This window comes from Misgurnus anguillicaudatus, chromosome 12, assembly GCF_027580225.2.
Source record: "Misgurnus anguillicaudatus chromosome 12, ASM2758022v2, whole genome shotgun sequence".
Lineage (NCBI taxonomy): Eukaryota > Metazoa > Chordata > Actinopteri > Cypriniformes > Cobitidae > Misgurnus > Misgurnus anguillicaudatus.
Genome location: NC_073348.2, coordinates 5649667 through 5656113, shown reverse-complemented (window position 1 = coordinate 5656113; position 6447 = coordinate 5649667).

Genomic DNA, 6447 nt, shown 5'->3' with positions numbered 1-6447 from the left:
AAAAATAAAATAAAAATAATAATAAATAAAGAATAATAAAAACTTTATTATTGCATATAGTCTATAATTCATATATAAATACTATATAGTAGGCAAAAAGCAGTAGGCTAACGAGTAGTATGTCCGAAACCTCAGTATACATAAAAGGGTATGCGAGAATTACCGGGATTTTAGACTATTTCTCACGAGATTCAGAAAATGTGGTAGGGGAAACAGAGTAGTATGTCCGAATACTCAGTATCCATAAAATCAGTAGGTGTGAAATCCCGGGATGCCCTACTGAGTCCGCCCAGATTTGGAAGCGTGCATCGGATGGACACTTCTATCCCAGCTTTCCCATGATGCCACGGGAAAGCAAAGCAATCGACCGGAGACCAGCCAATCGGGTGATTTCGATACGTTACACAGGGCTGTTACTCAGCACCCTGGCTTCACGCACAGACCCAGGATATCCCACAAAGTGCTCAGCTGATTCATCAAAATAAAGCTGCAGAATTGTCACAGTTGTGTTGAGATGATAGTAAATATGTGATGGTTTGTTAGAAAAATACATTTGAATAAAGTTTTGTTTGATATGGTATTCACTTCTATACGTTTTCATTTATTGTGATGGTTTTTATTCATATTTTTTTTGTAATATTTCCTGTTGTTTTAAGTAAATACCAGAGATTGCTTCACTAAAATGTATATAATCATAACAAAGTTTGTATTCAAGCACAGCAATAGATATTAAATTACAATCTGCTTGTTTTACTTATTTTTGTCCACTACAAACTAATGTGTAATATATCTGTAACACTGACAGAGATCGTAGCAGAGTTGTCAAGTTACTGATGCAATCAGGTGTTAGTGCACCTGTCCCTCCTCCAAGCGCATACGTTTTCATGCCTGTTATTAGGTTTGTTCGAGTTCATGCACCTCTGCAAGAACCAACAGGTGGATGACATCAAAGTACCGTGAAAGCAATTCCAGAAATCATACGGTGAAGTCTGATTTTGAGTTGCTCTCGCTGTATTGAGATGTCAATCTCCTGTCGGTTCTTGTGGTTCCGCATGAACTCCAATAAGTCTACTACGTCATGGGTCACATGATAACGTCAACATGGCGGATGCTGTCCATACTAACGCGAATGTATGTACAGTCTTAGCGCACGTTAAGTAGGTACTCAGTGAAATTCAGTACCTACACAGTAAGTATGCCATTTCGGATTCAGCCATAGATGAGTATTTTACAAGCTAAACATATAACTGCTTTTAATTGCTAGAATTAGAATGTGGATTAATGAAATGGCGTCAAGCATGTCAATGGAAAAAATAACATATAGTGTCAAAAAGAAACCAAAAGTTTTTAAAGATGTTTTTAAACCCTTTACTAAAAACTTTAAAGCACAATGTTAATGTTGCCAACTTGTTACAACACGAACAAGCTTTGGGAATAGGGTAACATTATGATCCTTTACACAGACCTGTATCCCTAAAAACCTGAAAAAAAAATATTTGTCCTCTTTTTTTCTTATTCTTTCCTTTGTTTGTGAATGGGGGGGGGATGTTTGCTGTATGTTTAATGACATGTTATTTATTGTATAATTTGATGTGATATGCAATCAATATAAATATATTAAATGATGTCATCACATCAGATTTTCATCATCTTACAGGTTCTAACATTTACTGTAGTCATGTGTCTGCTCAGGGTTTTCTGTCATCTGGCCAAAATTTAGAGACTCGCAGTTTAAGACAATATTCGTTATGACTCAACAAACTCTGCCCTGCCCCTTAAATACTTAAACATTAGCTTTAATACGTGTACTGTTTGTTGAGTAAAGAAAATTATGTACATACGCAAACAAACTGTTTACATTACTTTGTACTACAAACACACAAGTTCATAACAAAGACGGATCTAATGATGGAAAATAAAGGACATGATGAATTATGGTGATACAAGATTTCTGTCCGACACAGATATAGCCTACTAACTAGTACTATTGTTAATAATAATAATTGATTTGTTTACTAAAAACAGTTTTATTTTAAAAGAGTATAATTAGTTGTATGTTTGTTACTGCAAATCTTGTTTGATACAAGCATGTATGTTTTTACTGCTTATCTTGACCCATTGAACAATGTTTGAAAAGAATAACTTTAAAAAATATTTTGTTATTAAGCAAAGCAGGGCTCGCAAAATTTTAAAATCCCTGGTAGCCCTTTGGGCAGACACTATTTAATATAATTTTGGCAGCCCGAAATGAATATAAGTAGCCCGAATAAATAATACAGTGTTTAACCCTCTGGGGTCTAAGGGGTTTTTAGGGCCCTGGGGAAGTTTTGACATGCACTGACATTTGTGCTTTTTTCAGTTGCTTAAAAACATATTAATGGCAAAAGTCTACAATATCATATAATCAACATGTATGTACATGTTTGTATTTTTGAGAGAAAAATGTTTATGCGTGGTTTTTGAAAAAGCAAAAACTGATATAAGTCCACAAAACTAATTCTAAACATGTTTTCCCAAGACTTTCCAAAACAGGATCTAGTAGTCTAGAGTTTTTTCTTCAAAATGATGTGAAAATCATTCGGCCTACTCACTCACATAAAGCAAGTTGATTTACAATTTCTAAGACACTTTTGCTTGGGAAAGGCTGTATGCGTGGAGGCGGGAAAGCTCCTGAATAATCAGTGATTGACAGCTGAGAGACAAAAGGGTTGCATAATGAGCCACATAATGTGCCTTGTGGGGATGTTCAACAGGAATGTAACTTTCTCTGTAGTAAAACCATGATAAGGTTTACTTTTCAATTTAAATGTAAATACACACACATTTTATATATATATATATATAGTTACCTTTTAAAAACCTTTTATAAGTGTAAGTTACCTTTTAAAAACCATAGCAGCCTAATCATGGTAAAGTGAACACAGGGTTTGTGTGCAGTAAAAAGCTCAAAAGAACAACTGCCTATCGTTGTTTGGACTCTTATTTGTGTTTTTGTAATCATTATATCATTATAGTAGAAACACAACAAGGGACAAGCATGATAAACTTGCATGATAAACTTGCTCAATGTTTGTTTACAGCCGCCGCCATCACCTCACGTGTTGCTCATGAAAGCAGTAACTTATGTGTGCACATGCGAGTGATCCTGTGCTTAATAAACGTGCTGTGCGGAGACATACGCTTAGACGCAACTAAATAAGGATTGTACTGTTTCCAGTCGCGTATTTTATAAGAATACCAAAAACCGTGTCGAGTTTCCTGACTCATGTGTTTGTTTATGTGTGTTCCCCTCGCGTGAAATGTTTGACGGAAGAACAAAGAAAACACTCGCGTCTGGAGATACTGACACACATACGCAAGTAAATAAGGATTTAGATGTCATGTTTTGGTGCAATCGGATGAAACAACAAGGAATGGAGAGACTGGGTTGTGGATTGCGTATTCATTGACTGCAGGAGGCACAAGTTATGCATATGGATGTCTCTGCTCATTCACTTCAATGGCGCGGGGGCATGGCGATCTCTTCTCATTACAGATAATCAGGTACAGTTTACACCGAATGACAATATATGTTTTCGATCTCACTTACATCATTTAAAAGCTGACATTCCAAGCATTATGTAGACATTTATCTTTTGTTTATATGACATGTATTCATGAAGTTACAGTTAATTTTCTGACGCGTTTCTGAAATGACTTCACTGAGGGAGAAAAACGGGAATCATGTTTATTTTCTTAATTTTGCGAAAAGCACATCATTCTGTTTTTATTGGGAGTGGACAGAAAAAAAACTAGACACTTTAACGTTTTAAATGATGTATAATATCTGTATGTCCAAAATCAGCAGAGTTATCTAAGTCTCTTTACGGAGTGATTGAAAAATAAAGAGTTGGCGGCGCCCGCGCCGCAGCCGACCCCAGAGTGTTAATGTAGAATATTGATAAATCCAGGATTTCCATGTAAGCCAACTATTCCTGCCCATCCCCAGCTAACAATTTGGTTCCTAAAACGTTCCCCTATTTTCCAAGGTTCCCTTTCAAGGAACTCAAGCTGCGTCGTCATAGCAACGCTTTGGGGAACGCCTCGGCGTGACTGATCTGAAGCACGTGTAAAACATTGGATATAGGCTGGGTGCAGCGCGGACCAGGGGTTATAGGAGGCATCCCAGACAGACACACTCGCTTTTAGTGCTTCAGCATGAAACGGCTTCTGAAATAAAATAAGGCAGGTCTGGATTTGAATTTGTCCATCGAGATCTGATTGGATCGTTTGAAGTTGGGTCGTGTTGCTAACCGCTTGATCTTCTCCTGGACCCCGCCCACCTGCCATACCATATGACCGGAAGTGAAGAGAGGTCCTTTTGAGGAGGGGATAAGATTATATATATATAGTTTTTCATTTCAATTTCATTGCGACTTTAAGTTGTGCGTACCTCCCTGTCGGCGTTACACTTTACGGATAAGGACACACACAGCCTCTGTGTTAAGTGCCTTGGAGCGCAGCATGCACAGTTGGATCTTGAGGGGTCTGGCTCTATGCATTGTGGACAGCTTCCCATGCATGTGTTGCGTTCTCACCTTGCACTCTTTGAGGAGGGTGCTCAGGCTCGTGCCCCTCGCGGCCCCGGATTCCGCCTCTGCTGAGGCAGAGCGGCAACTGCACTCGTGGGGGTCGCAAATGGATCTCAGCGAGGAGTTGGAGGCGGTTTCTCTCCATTCCTCTGTGGCTTTGATTTTCCCCCCTCTGGGGTAGTAGGAGCTGTTCCTCCTCCCCCCGAAGGTAGCTTGACGTTTCCTCTGTCTTCTGAAGAAGTGGATGTCCTAAGCGTTTATGCGGGAGACATCGGAGATCTGGATGACGCACCTACGGTCTCCCCTGCGTATGAGGAGCTGGTGGAGGCAGTGACGCTTGCGGTGGCTCAGCTTAGCTTGGATTGGCCGGCTGAACAAGAGTAAGCTTGCCCGCAGAGCCATCTGGACGAGCGGTATCTGAAGTTACCGGCTCAGCCTGCTAAGCGTTGCCTTCCATTCTTCTCCGATCTCCACGGAGAGCTGTCTAGGTCTTGGAAACGTCCCTATTCAGCCCACACCTTTTCCCCTCAGTCCAACAACTACTCAAACATTTCAGGGGTGAAGGATCATGGGTATGGTTTGATTCCACAAGTAGAACCAACCCTGGCAAGTCACCTGTCCCCGCCCTCTGCTTCCTCTCTGAAGGCACCCTCACTGCCAAATAAACCATCCCACATCACGTCCGTGCTGGTTGGTAAAGCCTTTACCTCGGCGAGTCAGATGGGTCCTTGTCTGCATACCGTTGGATGTTACAGGTGTCCCAGGACGAATCATTACATCAGCTGGCAAGAGATGAGAACCGGAACACAGACGTGGTCAGTTCGCTGTGTCTGGCGACGGATGTTTCTCTACGGGTGACTCGCGAGGCAGCAAAGTTGGTTGGTCGTGCAATGGCTGCATTGGTGGCTGTTGAAGAAGAAGAAGTTTATATTTATATAGCGCCTTTCCATGGCTCAAGGCCGCTTCACATAGTATAATACAGTACATTAACACCTCCACCTATACAATACAACACATAAGACCATAACACAATACAAGTACATTAGATCAGATTCAACAACATTATCCATAATAACTACTGAAGAGATATGTTTTAAGTTGGGCCTTAAAGGTAGACAAGGTTGTTATTGTACGAATTGAAAGGGGTAGGGAATTCCATAGTTTGGGTGCATTAACACTAAAGGACCTACCACCTACAGTGGTCAGACGAAACCGGGGAATGGACAAAAGACCAAGCTCAGATGATCTGAGGGGCCGGGCAGGAGAATAGGGGCAGAGAAGGTCAGACAGGTATGGAGGTGCAAGACCATGTAATGCCTTAAATGTGAGAAGCAATATCTTAAAGTGAATGCGTGACGCCACAGGTACCCAGTGAAGATCATGCAGTAGTTGTGTAATGTGAGCAGAACGCCTGGTGGAGGTGAGAACTCTTGCTGCAGAGTTTTGAACATACTGTTACCTTGCTATGAGTTTTTTAGGCAGACCAAGAAACAGTGCATTGCAATAGTCCAGACGTGATGTGATCAATGCATGGGTTAAAATTTCAGCGTCACCTAAAGTGAGAGAAGATCGAAGACGGGCAATGTTGCGGAGATGAAAAAATGAGTTTTTAACAACAGAAGAAATATGAGAGGCAAAAGATAGAGTGGAGTCAAATAAGACACCAAGATTACGGATGGTTGAAAAGGCTTAACATGAACCCCATCAATATCAATGGACAGGTCCATTCTTTTGACCGAGGTAGTTGTGCCAATCACCAATATTTCAGTTTTGTTGTTATTGATTTTTAGAAAATTCAAGGACATCCAGTGCTTTATGTCCCTGATACATGCTGTGAGTGAGTCAGGCAGGGATAGCCTATCAGAGCTGGTGGTAA